The sequence below is a fragment of the Hordeum vulgare genome, chromosome 4H, assembly GCF_904849725.1.
Source record: "Hordeum vulgare subsp. vulgare chromosome 4H, MorexV3_pseudomolecules_assembly, whole genome shotgun sequence".
In the NCBI taxonomy this organism is placed as follows: Eukaryota; Viridiplantae; Streptophyta; class Magnoliopsida; order Poales; family Poaceae; genus Hordeum; species Hordeum vulgare.
Window position 1 is genome coordinate 113025335 of NC_058521.1, and position 16193 is coordinate 113041527.

Consider the following 16193-nt stretch of genomic DNA (forward strand, 5'->3'; position numbering starts at 1 on the left):
TCACTTGGGACACGTATGATGATTGAAACTTGTTGAGAATAAATCAACATAGACATTAGTCATTGTTGCAATTAATAAGAAGTAATAAGGAAACAGAGGTTCACATAAAAATATATCATCTTAGACACTTTTTACAATTGTGAGCACTCACCAAACTAGTACATGCCTAGGAGTAGATGTTGGACAAGGAAGACAACATAATGAATTGTGTTTGCTTAGTTCCAAACAATGTTATATGATTAGAGATCCCTTAGCATGTGACAATTGCTTCCACCTCATATTAGCCAAAACTCCCGCACCAAGTAGAGATACTACTTGTGCATCCATAAACCTCCAACCAGTTTTGCCATGAGAGTCCACCATACCTACCTATGGATTGAATAAGATCCTTCAAGTAAGTTGTCATCGGTGCAAGGAATTAAAATTGCTCTCTAATATGTATGACCTATTAGTGTGTGGAAAATGAGCTTTGTATGAACCTATGGTGAGGAAGACATAAAAGCGACAGACTCCATAATAAAGTTCTTTATCACAGGAGGCAATATAAAGTGACATTCCTCCGCACTAATAGGACACACATTCAAACCTCAAAAGCGCATGACAACCTCTGCTTCCCTCTGCGAAGGGCCTATCTTATACCTTTACTTTTTACCTTTGTAAGAGTCATGGTGATCATCACCAATTCCCTTTTTGCCTTTGTCTTGGCTACCGTCACATGTTTAGGAAAGATCTATATTCATATATCAACTTGGGGTTGAGTACTCATGCTTTATTGTTGTTGACTTTAGCCTTGAGGTAAACCGTTGGGAGGCAAAACTATAAGCCCCTATCTTCCTTTGTGTCCAGCTGAAACTTTGACACCATGAGTACCACGTGAGTTATAACAATTGTGGAAAACAAAAGAGATGATTGAGTATGTGGGTTTGCCTTACAAGCTCTTATTTGTAAAAATACTCGGCAAAAGAACTACCGGAGGGGGGCCACCAGGGCCCCACAAGCCCCCACTCCGCCACCACCCCCTGGTGGCGGTGGGCAAGCTTGTGGGCTGCCTGAAGGCCCACTAGCCCCCCTCTTTTGCTATATAATGTGTCCTGACCTGGAAAAAATCATACGATAGCTTTTTCGTGGTTTCGCCACCGCAACGGGGCAGAACTTGAGCAGATCCAATCTAGAGCTCCGGCAGGACGATCCTGCCGGGGAAACTTCCCTCTCGGAGGGGGAAATCGTCGCCATCGTCATCACCAACACTCCTCTCGTTGGAGGGAGGTCATCTTCATCAACATCTTCATCAGCACCATCTCCTCTCCAATCCCTAGTTCATCTCTTGTAACCAATCTCCGTCTCGCAACTCCGATTGGTACTTGTAAGGTTGCTAGTAGTGTTGATTACTCTTTGTAGTTGATGCTTGTTGGATTATTTGGTGGAAGAGTTTATGTTCAGATCCTTGATGCTATTCATTACACCTCTGGTCATGATTATGATTATGTCTTGTGAGTAGTTACTTTTGTTCTTGAGGACATGGGATAAGTCATGCTGATAATAGTCATGTGAATTTGATATTCGTTCGGTATTTTGATATGATGTATGCTGTTTTTCCTCTAGTGGTGTTATGTGAACGTCGACTACATAACACTTCACCATATTGGGGCCTAGAGGAATGCATTGGGAAGTAGTAAGTAGATGATGGGTTGCTGGAGTGACAGAAGCTTAAACCCCAGTTTAAGCGCTGCTTCGTGAGGGGCTGATTTGGATCCACTAGTTTAATGCTATGGTTAGACTTTGTCTTAATTCTTCTTTTGTAGTTGCGGATGCTTGCGATAGAGGTTAATCATAAGTGGGATGCTTGTACAAGTAAGGGCAGTACCCAAGCGCCGGTCCACCCACATATCAAACTATCAAAGTAACGAACGCGAATCATATGAACATGATGAAACTAGCATGAGAGAAATTCCCGTGTGTCCTCGGGAGCGTTTTTCCTCCTATAAGACTTTGTTCATGCTTGTCCCTTGCTACAAAAGGGATTGGACCACTTGCTGCACCGTTGCTACTACTTGTTACTTGTTACTCTTTGCTTGCTACATTTCACCTTGCTACACAATCACTTGTTACCGCTACTTTCAGTGCTCGCAGTTATTACCTTGCTGAAATCCATCTATCAGAGCCTTCTGCTCCTCGTTGGGTTCGACACTCTTACTTATCGAAAGGACTACGATTGATCCCCTATACTTGTGGGTCATCATCGGTTCCACCAAGATGCATAATTGTCAGTTGACATACGAACTCGGTGACGCGGAAAAACCTTGATCGGTGGTACCGAGGTAGATAAACTAGATCAACCCAAAGTGAATCGGTGTTGTATCGACCCGACTCAAAACGAGTCAAGCCTCTGGTGTTTCCGTACCATCCCAAGATCATGCTGGTATACACTCAGTACATCAATGTATATATCAAGAGTTCAATCACATAGCTTTATTAATCGAAATCTCATATTGAGTACTTTATTACAATAATGAATTACAATAAAGTGGTTGAAGGCCATCTCATGAGATATCTAACGAAGACTAGCGGAAGCATCAGGTAGACGAGTCCATCCGACTCCAGGGCATGTCGTTGAGCGTAGATCATAGCCTCACTCCTAGTCGGAAAAGTACTCTGCAACATGATACGTTGCAGCCGTGTAGGTCAGCATATGGAATATGCCGGCAAGTCATCAAAGAGAGGGGGAAAATAATAACCAAATATCTCTACATGCATATTTGGCAGGTGGGGCTATAAGTTTTAGCATAAAGCCAATTTTCTCCTACAACAAGAGAGGGCGGGAAGCAAAATATTACTACATTGTTTGTTGTTAACGAGATGGTTCTGCCAACCAATTCTCGTACCCGAGTTGTTGATAATCCCTACATCATTATTAAGTTGTGTCAAGAGTTCAGGGAAATTTCAATGCCTTCGGCTCAAGTTGTCCATGACCGTGGACACGGCTAATCGATTAGGTTTGGGCACTCTGCAGAGTTTTGCACACGTTCCCCACAAGATTTGATCGCCTCCGGGTATGTCCCCGCACTTTAGGGTGTTTGAAGGCCGGATGATCAAAACATGGTCTTTCAACAGGTCCCTCTGAATCCCTGTCGATGCCCATCCATTCCTACCGTTCTTCTACATCTGCTAGCACCGCCTGTCCAGAGTCACCGCGTTGTCCAACCAAGCCAGAGCCCATAATGACTTGCGGCTGTGCAGGTAAGCCTTGGGTCTTGAAGCCTCCGTCCGTCTCTTCGAGCCTGGGTGAAGCTTTCCGCAAGATGTCATGGCACGTCTCCAGCATCCCGGGGTCGTCCACTGGTTTCTCCAGGGAGCCCGTCAAACTATCCTTCACCCAGAGTTGCATTGCTTCACGAGGTCTTGAAAAATCTTGACTTAACCGGTCTTGGTTGTTTAATTATCCTCGCATCACTCGTGTTATGCACTCAACCAGAATCCCGTCTACTCGAGCATAGCAATATGAAATTTTTCATCCCGGGCCAAGTATCGGGGTTGTTGTGTGCCTACCACATGATACTACAACCTATAACTATAATTTCCAAGTACCTACTCAGCATGCAATTGGGCAAAGAAAGGTGAAACTACCATGCATAGAAAACATAGGCGAATAGTATGATCAAAATGACTTGCCTTGATGATAGTTGTCTTGATCGAGCGCTTCTAAGTAACAAGCTTCACACTCCGGGTGATCTACCGATACAAACAAATACACACCATAAGCACTACAATCATCAACAAGTAAAATAACATCACAAGCATAAAGTAGCTATGGCATAAAGTGAAAAAATTCACTTCACCTAACTAAGGCAGAAATTGTTTCTGTTAAAACCCCAAGTAAAAATATTTAATTTTTTTGAAACTTATACTACAGTAAGATATAATCACTAGGAAGCAGTAGCAAAAAGAATCAAATAAAAATCATATTTTAAACTCCTGGAATAAACAAAACAAGGTTTAAACTAAATCTGATCTAAATCAAATTTGAAAATTTCAAACATAGACAAATTATATGTTTTTGAAAACTAAAGAAAAATTGCGATCTACTCGAAAAAGAATCAACCTCATTGGATCTCTAGATCAAAAGTTTGGAGCCAAACAAAATTAGAACTTTCTCTGTTTTTGAATTAAAACAGAATAAACAAAAAACTAACTAGTCAGGGGGGGGGGGTAGGTGGCAGCTCCTGGTTGGTTGGAAGGGTGTGCGCTGCAGTGCTTTCTAGCAAACGGCCGCAATCTAAGCAAAAGCGCCGGCTAACTAATAAGTGAAGAAGAAAACCGTTTCGGTTTTTTTTAAAAGACCGAAAGGGTACGCGGGTTCTAATCTCATGCGTTTATCTTTGATCTGACGGCTACAGGAGGTGGGGGGTTGCTCACCGTGAGTTGCAGGGGATTGGGCTTGGCTTTGGCGAGACAGGAAGTGGTGCTCGTCGTCAGCGTCGCTGCGGTGGTCGGTGACGGCGTCCGAGGTGTTGGGGAGGTGGCGGCGGGTCTCCTCCGTCGGATGGCGGGGACAGCGAGGCTTCTCGTGGTCGGGGAAGAGCTCGGGGAGGCTGGGGAGCTTCGGGGACTTCTTGTGCCGGCCGAACTCCGGCGAGACAGGGGCGGAGGCGTAGGGCGGCGAGGGGGGCGATCTAAGGGGAAAAATGGGGCGGGACGGATGTGGGGAGCTCTCTGGTGGGGTCAGTTGGTGTGGTGGGGCGAGGTGGTAGCCGGGGCGGAGTGGGGTCGGTCCTGGTGCGTGCTCCGGCGAACAGTAGCAGGGGCGGAGATGGGGCTCGGTCGGGCGAGGGGAAACGGGGTCGAGGGGGGTCGGGGGTGCGGTTTATATAGGAGAGAGAGGGGGCTACAAAGGGAAAGGAATCGGAGGCGATGGGGAGGGGATCGGCAGCGGCGCTGGGAAGGGAAGTGCTCGGCTCGGGAGAAGGAAAGGAAACGAGCGGGGGAGGGAGACGACCGAGGGGAGATCGGTACGAGCGTGGGGCCTAGGGGCCAGCGAGAGAGAGAGGGGAGGCACAGGATCGGTCACCGATCCGAACTGGATTCGGATCTGGGACGTGAGGGATTTGGCCCACAAGGCCTATCTGGCGCTGGGCGATTTAAAAAAAACTCTAAGGTTTCCTATTTCTATTTATTTAAAAACAGAAAGCAAAATACAAAAAAGGAAAAAAAATAACATCCAAATATAGGGGTATTATATACCAAATTGATCAGAAAAATATTTCCTAATTGTTTATCATTTTTCCAAAACCAAAATAAAAACTTTTTTAAAAAATGTTTTTTTCTTCAGAAAAACTCCTTATGCTATATTCTCTTTTTTTCAAATATTCTCTCCATAAATTTCTGGTTTTTCTTGGCTCGATTATTTTCAAAAGTGCCTCACATTTTGGAGGGTCATTTTCCTCCGCTCTTTCTTGCGTGCAAGAATTTTCTTTGGGGTATTTTCTCTGGGAGGAAAAATAGAAAAGCAAAAGCAAGTATTTGACGGAATTCAAATGCAAAACTTTATTGCAAACAAAATGCATAGATGCTTAGCTACACTTGTAGAACATTCCCAATTAGGAAAATTGGGATGTTACAGGTGTAGCCGAGTTTGGAAGTTTTGGTCACACCGAAAAACACTTGGGAGGTTTGGAAGTCATCCCTTATTGAATCGGTGGCTCCGAGGGCACCTCACCCAGAGGGTTTGAAAACTCCTTGCTTAAATTTTGTGATGAAGCATGAATAGAATTTGAGACGAGAAAGAATAGATAGCTAGAGGGGATACTTAGGCATTCTTGTACATCCAATTGGCCGGAAAAATAAAAGCTAAAATAGAACAACAATTGGATGCCCTTGAATGAAGAAAAATATGCATACCAACATGCTCACACAATAATATGTCAAATAGAATATGGCAAACATGCACAACCACTATAGTATCTACCAAGCACTTTGGCGATGACAGAGTCATCTATATATGAGTATATTGACTTAAGCAGCGAAGCCATAATGCTTTGTCATAGGTTATACTCATCGTTTAAGCACAAGTGGGGTTACCAATTTTACATAAATATTTTAATGTATTCACATCATTTGATATGCTTTAGCTCACGTCTTAGATAAAAACTCACCCTTGATGCGATATCCACTTTTAGAGGGATGAACTAACCTTGGGTTTTGTCGTTGAAGACTTCATGCAGGTGCTATAGTAGTGGATGATCATTATTGATGCATTTCATCTAAAGTTGGGAGCAATCCTTGTTTTTTTGTACTCTACTAACCTACATGGGTTAGCCCCACACTAGGAACAAATACAAGGATAATTATGTACATGGAATGAAGTACACATGCGATGATTTCCATTGATACTTTAATTACCTTATCCCGCGCTTACGAACAACGGGTTTTGTGACTCCTTGAACTATTGCACAGGGTTGGAGTTGATTGCATTAGTTCTTGCCAAGTAATGAATATGAGGGAAGTTTGTTGGCGAAGTCACCCCTCAAGAACTTCTCTAGTTCTTCTTCTGGGGGACCCACATCAACTTGATGAGGATCCTTGGAGTTGAAGTAGCACTTTGTAGGATCGAAAGTATGTCTAGAGGGGGTGATTAGACTAATTGACAAGATATTTTTTTTGCCTTTTCCTGATTTTAGTTGGGAGGCACCTATGGCAGTTATAGCAAGTTAAGTACACCCTACACATGGAGTTCTAAGAGTGTAGCAGCGGAAAGTAAAACATGCAAGTGTAAAGTAAAGGAGTAAGGTAGGGAGACCAAAGGCATGAGGTTGACACGGCGATTTTGGCATGGTTCCAATAAGTGGCGTGATGACCCACAAGTATAGGGGATCAATCGTAGTCCTTTCGATAAGTAAGAGTGTCAAACCCAACGAGGAGCAGAAGGCTCTGATAAACGGATTTCAGCAAGGTAATAAATGCAAGCACTGAAAGTAGCGGTAACAAGTAATTGTGTAGCGACGTGAAACGTAGGGAGCAAAAAGTAACAAGTAACAAGTAGTAGCAATGGTGCAGCAAGTGTCCCAATCCCTTTTGTAGCAAGGGATAAGCCTGAACAAAGTTTTATAGGAGGAAAAACGCTCCCGAGGACACACGGGAATTTCTGTCATGCTAGTTTCATCATGTTCATATGATTCGCGTTCGTTACTTTGATAGTTTGATATGTGGGTGGACCGGCGCATTGGTACTGCCCTTACTTGGACAAGCATCCCACTTATGATTAACCTCTCTCGCAAGCATCCGCGACTACAAAAGAAGAATTAAGACAAAGTCTAACCATAGCATTAAACTAGTGGATCCAAATCAGCCCCTCACGAAGCAGCGCATAAACTGGGGTTTAAGCTTCTGTCACTCCAGCAACCCATCATCTACTTACTACTTCCCAATGCATTCCTCTAGGCCCAAATATGGTGAAGTGTTATGTAGTCGACATTCACATAACACCACTAAAGGAAAAACAACATACATCATATCAAAATACCGAACGACTATCAAATTCACATGACTATTATCAGCATGACTTATCCCATGTCCTCGGGAACAAAAGTAACTACTCACAAGACATAATCATAATCATGACCAGAGGTGTAATGAATAGCATCAAGGATCTGAGCATAAACTCTTCCACCAAATAATCCAACAAGCATCAACTACAAAGAGTAATCAACACTACTAGCAACCTTACAAGTACCAATCGGAGTTGCGAGACGGAGATTGGCTACAAGAGATGAACTAGGGATTGGAGAGGAGATGGTGCTGATGAAGATGTTGATGAAGATGCCTCCCCTCCGACAAGAGGAGTGTTGGTGATGACGATGGCGACGATTTCCCCCTCCGGGAGGGAAGTTTCCCCGGCAGGATCCTCCTGTCGGAGCTCTAGATTGGATCTGCTCAAGTTCCGCCCCGTGGCGGCGGCGAAACCACGAAGAAGCTCCCCTCTGATTTTTTCCAGGTCAGGACGCATCATATAGCAAAAGAGGGGGGCTAGAGGGCCTTCAGGCAGCCCACAAGCTTGTCCACCGCCACCCAGGGGGTGGTGGCGGAGTGGGGGCTTGTGGGGCCCTGGTGGCCCCCCTCCGGTAGTTCTTTCGCCCAGTATTTTTAATATATTCCAGAAAAATCCACGTAAATTTTTAGGGCATTTGGAGATGTGTAGAATAGTGGACTAGGATTTGCTCCTTTTCTAGTCTAGAATTCGAGCTGCGTGAATTCTCCCTCTTCAAATAAACCTTGCAAAATAAGAGAGAAAAGGCACAAATATGGTACCACAAGTAATATAACAGCCAAAAACACAATAAATATCAACATGAAAACATGATGCAAAATGGACGTATCAACTCCCCCAAGCTTAGACCTCGCTTGTCCTCAAGCGAAAACCAAGTTCCATAAACATGTCCACATGTTTGGGGACGAAGGTGTCGATAAAACATAATACGGACATGAGGGCATCATGATCACATGTAGAACATCGATATATCATAAAGATTCTTATGGGAAAGTAAAAATTCCTTCACAAAGCAAAGCATGAAGCAAAAACCTTACCGAGAAGTAACCAACAGTAATCCATAGTCATTGAAGCAATTGCAATTTATCACAACATCAGAAAGAGTCAAATAAGAGCTTGTAAGGCAAACCCACAATTGTTATAACTCACGTGGTAGTCATGGTGTCAAAGTTTCAGCTGGACACAAAGGAAGATAGGGTCTTATAGATTTTCCTCCCAACGGTTTACCTCAAGGGTAAAGTCAACAACAATAAAGCATGAGTACTCAACCCCAAGTTGATATATGAATATAGATCTTTCCTAAACATGTGACGGTAGCCAAGACAAAGGAAAAAAGGGAATTGGTGATGATCACCATGACTCTTACAAGGGTAAAAATTAAAGGTACAAGATAGGCCCTTCGCAGAGGGAAGCAGAGGTTGTCAAGCGCTTTTGAGGTTTGAATGCGTGTCCTATTAGTGCGGAGGAACGTCACTTTATATTGCCTCCTGTGATAAAGAACTTTATTATGCAGTCTGTCGCTTTTATGTCTTTCACACCAGAGGTTCGTAGAAAGCTTATTTTCCACACACTAATAGATCATACATATTAGAGAGCAATTTTTATTGCTTGCACCGATGACAACTTACTTGAAGGATCTTATTCAATCCATAGGTAGTTATGGTGGACTCTCATGGCAAAACTGGTTGGAGGTTTATGGATGCACAAGTAGTATCTCTACTTGGTGCGGGAGTTTTGGCTAATATGAGGTGGAAGCAATCGTCACATGCTAAGAGATCTCTAATCATATAACATTGTTCGGAACCAAGCAAACACAACTAATTATGTTGTCTTCCTTGTCCAACATCTACTCCTAGGCATGTAATAGTTTGGTGAGTTCTCACAATTGCAAAAAGTGTCTAAGATGATATATTTATATGTGAACCTCTCTTTCCTTATAACTTCTTATTAATTGCAACAATGACTAATGTCTATGTTGATTTATTCTCAACAAGTTTCAATCATCATAGGTGTCCCAAGTGAAGTTATCACTTTCCATAAGATCGTCTCAGAATCTTTCATGCTATCGTTCTTTTCATACTATTGATCATGGCACAAAGCAAAGCCCTTGACTAAGACACTCTTTATTATATAGCTCGTAAGCTCGAATACATCGGGGGAGAGACAAAAGCAAAAGACTCAAACTAAAAACTAAAGACTTATTCCTCTAAAAGAAGAAATAAAAACTGAAAAGGAAAGAACAAAAACAAAGGTAAAAGCAAAAGATATAAAGGTGATACGATACCAGCGCAACTCCCCCAAGCTTGGCAGAAGCCAAGGGGATTGCCCATACCAATTATTAGTTGTCTTCCTTTGGTGGTGATGGTGTTGTTGTCACCTTTGATTCCAAGAGATCTATCAACCTTTGATTTATACCTCTGAGATCTGTGACATGGTTTTCCAGCAAAACAACTTCACGAGAAAGAGAAATATTGCGAGCACGAGTTGTTTCGCAAAACCTCAAGGCTTCAATCAAGGATGGAGACAGCTTGTGGAGGAAGGGTTGGAGAAAGTCTATTCCTTCAACGTCTTCAACGTTGAACATAGGTTGAACTTCCTCCTTAGCTTGGGTTTTCTCCATAGCCTGGTCCCTGGCTTCCGTAACTTCTACTCTTTTCAAATTAGCATCTACTTCCTCATGAACTTGGTGAAGATCATTCTCCCCAACAGATTCCTGAGACATATTTGCTCTAAATCTGCGGTAGATAACAAGCTCGAAACGAAAACAGAGGAAACTATGCGATAGAGAGATCAAAACCTTCGGGCGACTATATATTGATTTTTTCTGGGCCAGAAGGAGTCCTCCGCAAGAAAACGGAGTCCGGGAGGCACACGAGGTGCCCACAAGCTTGCCCACCGCCACCAGGGGGGTGGTGGCGGTGTGGGCCCTTGTGGCTTCCTCGTTTGCTCTCCGGACTGCTTTTTATTTTTCTAATTTTCCAAAAATTCCAAAACTGAGGAAATTTCCTATTGGAAAAGCATCGGAGTCCAATTTCTTGCCGAAACAGAAACATCTTCATTTTCAAGGTCTCAAACAGGCCGATAAACATCCCTTATGTACTCCTCTGGAGTTATGACATTGATGATATTGGTCTCAACATTTATGGGAGTAATAGGGATGTAATGCTTGATTCTTTGCCTATCTACCACTCTAGGAAAATTTCCTTCCATGTTATTGATTTTGATGGCACCGGAACGATATACTTCCTCGACAACATAGGGACCTTCCATTTAGAGAGAAGCTTGCATGCAAAGAATCTCAAACGAGAATTGTATAGCAAGACATAATCACCTACATTGAACTCGTGTTTCTGTATCCGTTTGTCGTGCCATCTCTTAACCTTTTCCTTGAACAACCTGGCATTCTCGTATGCCTGGGCTCTCCATTCATCTAATGAGCCGATATCAAACAACTGCTTCTCACCGGCAAGTTTTAAATCAAAGTTGAGCTCTTTGATTGCCCAATAAGCTTTGTGTTCCAGCTGAAGAGGTAAATGGCAGGCCTTACCGTAAACCATTTTATACGGTGACATGCCCATGGGATTCTTATAAGGAGTCCTATAAGCCCATTGTGCATCATCAAGTTTGCTAGCCCAGTTCTTTGGAGATCTATTGACGGTCTTTTGTAGGACCAACTTGATCTCCCTATTACTCAACTCAACTTGACCACTGGACTGAGGATGATAAGGAGATGCAACTCTATGGTTGACATCATACTTAGCTAGCATCTTGTGGAAAACACCATGAATGAAGTGTGAACCGCCATCAGTCATCAAGTATCTAGGGACTCCAAATCTTGGGAATATGACTTCTTTAAGCATCTTAATAGAGGTGTGGTGATCACCATTTTTAGTGGGGATAGCTTCTACCCACTTAGCAACATAATCCACAACAACTAAGATGTGAGTGTACCCATTGGAACTCGGGAAGGGTCCCACATAATCAAAGCCCTAGACATCAAATGGTTCAATGACAAGTGAATAGTTCATAGGCATCTCTTGACGCTTACTGATGTTCCCAATCCTTTGGCATTCGTCACAAGACAAGACAAACTTACGGGCATCCTTGAAGAGAGTGGGCCAATAGAAACCTGATTGCAATACCTTATGGGCAGTTCTATCTCTAGCATGGTGTCCTCCGTAGGCTTCAGAATGATACTTCCGCAGGATTTGTCCCTGTTCATGTTCAGGCACACAATGTCTAATAACACCATCTACTCCTTCCTTATAAAGGTCAGGATCATCACAAAAGTAGTGTCTCAAATCAAAGAAGAATTTCTTCTTTTGCTGATAGGTGAAACTGGGTGGTATGTATTTGGCTACGATATAGTTTGCATAATCGGCATACCACGGTGCAGTAAGTGAAGTGCGGATGACACTTAGTTGCTCATCAGGAAAGCTATCATCAATAGGTAGTGGGTCATCAAGGACATTCTCTAGCCTAGACAAGTTATCTGCTACAGGGTTATCAGCATCCTTTCGGTCAACGACGTGCAAATCAAATTCCTGTAGGAGGAGAACCCATCTGATCAGCCTAGGTTTAGCATCCTTCTTCTCCGTAAGGTACTTAATAGGAGCATGATCAGAGTGAATAGTGACTTTGGAGTCAACTATATAAGATCTAAACTTTTCACATGCAAACACGACTGCTAAAAATTCCTTCTCCGTAGTGGCATAGTTTCTTTGGGCACTGTCTAGAGTTTTACTAGCGTAGTGAATGACATTCAACTTCTTGTCAACTCTTGGTCCTAGAACAGCACCAACAGCATAATCACTAGCATCACACATGATTTCAAAGGGCAAGTTCCAGTCAGGTGGTTGAACAATAGGTGCGGTTATCAAAGTCTTCTTAAGTATTTCAAAGGCTTCCTCACAATCCTCATCAAAAACAAAAGGAACATCCTTCTGCAAGAGGTTGGTAAGAGGCCTAGAAATCTTAGAGAAGTGTTTAATGAACCTTCTATAGAAACCAGCATGACCTAGGAAACTTCGTATACCTCTGATATCTGTGGGGCAAGGCATTTTCTCAATTGCATCAACCTTAGCCTTATCAACTTCAATGCCTCTCTCACAGATTTTGTGTCCTAAGACGATACCTTCATTAACCATAAAGTGGCACTTCTCCCAATTCAAGACGAGGTTGGTTTCTTCGCATCTCTGTAAGACTCGATCAAGGTTGCTGAGGCAATCATCAAAGGAAGACCCATAAACGGAGAAGTCATCCATGAAAACCTCGATGATCTTTTCACAAAAGTCAGAGAATATAGCCATCATACATCTTTGGAAGGTGGCAGGTGCATTACATAAGCCAAAAGGCATATGTCTATAGGCAAAGGTGCCAAAAGGGCAGGTGAAAGTGGTTTTCTCTTGATCAGATTGTGCAACAGCTATCTGCGAGAAGCCTGAATAACCGTCTAGAAAGCAGAAGTGTGTGTGCTTTGATAGCCTTTCTAGCATTTGGTCGATGAACGGCAAAGGATAATGATCTTTCCTGGTTGCCTTGTTCAGTTTCTGGAAGTCTATCACCATTCTATAGCCGGTAATATTCCTTTGTGGGATTAGTTCATCCTTATCATTAGGAACGATGGTGATACCTCCCTTCTTAGGTACGCAATGTACTGGACTTACCCAATCACTATGAGCAACACGATAAATGATTCCTGCTTCCAGAAGCTTTAATATTTCTTTTCTAACAACCTCTTTCATCTTAGGATTTAATCTCCTTTGTTGATCAGCAACTGGTTTAAAGTCAGGATCGGTTTTGATCTTGTGCTGACATAGAGTAGGACTAATACCCTTAAGATCATCAAGAGTATATCCAATAGTAGCGTGGTGCTTCCTCAGAGTTTTTAGTAACTTCTTCTCTTCGCGCTCTGAGAGGAGAGCACTAATAATGACAGGATATATCTCCTTCTCATCAAGATAGGCATACTTAAGAGTATCATGCAACTGTTTAAGCTTGAACACAGGATCACCCTTTGGTGGGGGAGGATCCCCAAGCAGTTCAACAGGCAGATTATTCTTGAGAATAGGATATTTTTCTAAGACAATTTTATCTATCTCATCTCTCTCCTCCATATGCATATCATTTTCATGCTCAAGGAGATATTGCTCTAAAGGGTCCTTCGGAGGTACGGCAATAGAGGCAAGAGCAATGATTTCATCTCTACCAGACGATTGTCTTTCATGGGGTTGTCTTCCAAACTTGGAGAAGTTAAATTCATGAGACACACCCTCGAAACTTACTGTGACAGTTTGCTTAATGCAATCAATGTGAGCATTGATAGTGTTGAGAAAGGGTCTACCGAATATGATGGAACAAAAGCTATCTTGTGCAGTACCAAGGACGAGAAATCAGTAGGATACTTCGTTTTACCACACAGGACTTCTACGTCTCTCACAATTCCGAGAGGGCAGATACTGTCTCTATTAGCTAACGTAATAGTGACATCAATGGGTTCTAACTCACCAGGTACAATCTCATCTTTGATTTCATCATATAGAGAACGGGGTATTGCACTAACACTAGCTCCCATATCACATAAACCATGGTAACAGTGATCTCCTATCTTAACAGAAACAACGGGCAGGCCAACTACAGGTTCGTGCTTATCTTTCGCGTGAGGTTTAGCAATTCTACCGGAGTCCTCACAGAATTTGATAGCATGCCCGTATATGTCTTCGGCTAAGAGATCTTTGATAATAGCAACACTAGGTTCAACTCTAATCTCCCGAGGGGGTGCAAGTGGTCTAATGTAACCCCTACGTATCACAGTTGGAGCTTTAGAATAATCCTTCATTCTAGCAGGGTATGGTGGTTTCTCAGTGTAAGCACAAGGAACAACAGGATCACTAAAAGCTATGATTTTCTCCTCAACTAGATTGGTTTTGGCTATGTTGCTTTCTACTGGTGGATGATATTTAAACCACTTCTATTTGGGAAGTTCAACATGAGCAGAAAAAGATTCACATAGAGAATTTACTATCTCAGAGTCAAGTCCATACTTAGCGCTAAAATCTCTAGAAGTGTTTGTCTCAACAAAATATTTAATGCAATCAAACTGGAAATTCATACCTGAGTCCTTACCTTCCTCCAGCTCCCAATCTTCAGAGTTGCGTTTGATTCTCTCCAATAAATTCCACTTGTGATCAATATCCTTCTTCATAAAAGAACCGGCACAAGAAGTGTCAAGCATGGTACGATCTTCATGAGAAAGCCGAGCATAAAAGTTTTGAGTGATGATTTCTCTCGAGAGCTCATGATTGGGGCATGAATATAGCATTGATTTAAGCCTCTCCCAAGCTTGAGCTATGCTTTCCCTGTCACGAGGCCAAAAGTTATAAATAAAGTTCCGATCACGATGTACTAAATGCATAGGATAGAACTTTTGATGAAATTCCAATTTCAACCGATTGTAGCCCCATGATCCAGCATCATCACATAGCCTATACCATGTCAACGCCTTATCCTTCAAAGATAAAGGAAAGACTTTCTTATTTACCTCATCCTCGGGAAAACCTGAAAGCTTAAATAAACCACAAACTTCATCTACATAGATTAGATGAAAGTCTGGATGTGAAGATCCATCTCGTGTAAAAGGATTAGCCAGCAGTTTCTCAAGCATACCCAAAGGAATTTCATAAAAGATATTTTCAGTAGGTACCTCTGGTCGAGGAGAAACTCCTCATGCTTCCGTTCGTGGTGAAGATACCCCGAACAAACTCCTCAAAGGAAGAGTTTCCATAGTGACAAGTGACAATAAATTTCAGCACAGTATATATAAATGTTTCCTTACCAATTTCCACTTACCAAAGGCGCTTCACTCCTCGGCAACGGCGCCAGAAAAGAGTCTTGCTGACCCACACGTATAGGGGATCAATTGTAGTCCTTTCGATAAGTAAGAGTGTCAAACCCAACAAGGAGCAGAAGGCTCTGATAAACGGATTTCAGCAAGGTAATAAATGCAAGCACTGAAAGTAGCGGTAACAAGTAATTGTGTAGCGACGTGAAACGTAGGGAGCAAAAAGTAACAAGTAACAAGTAGTAGCAATGGTGCAGCAAGTGTCCCAATCCCTTTTGTAGCAAGGGACAAGCCTGAACAAAGTTTTATAGGAGGAAAAACGCTCCCGAGGACACACGGGAATTTCTGTCATGCTAGTTTCATCATGTTCATATGATTCGCGTTCGTTACTTTGATAGTTTGATATGTGGGTGGACCGGCGCATTGGTACTGCCCTTACTTGGACAAGCATCCCACTTATGATTAACCTCTCTCGCAAGCATCCGCGACTACAAAAGAAGAATTAAGACAAAGTCTAACCATAGCATTAAACTAGTGGATCCAAATCAGCCCCTCACGAAGCAGCGCATAAACTGGGGTTTAAGCTTCTGTCACTCCAGCAACCCATCATCTACTTACTACTTCCCAATGCATTCCTCTAGGCCCAAATATGGTGAAGTGTTATGTAGTCGACGTTCACATAACACCACTAAAGGAAAAACAACATACATCATATCAAAATACCGAACGAGTATCAAATTCACATGACTATTATCAGCATGACTTATCCCATGTCCTCGGGAACAAAAGTAACTACTCACAAGACATAATCAT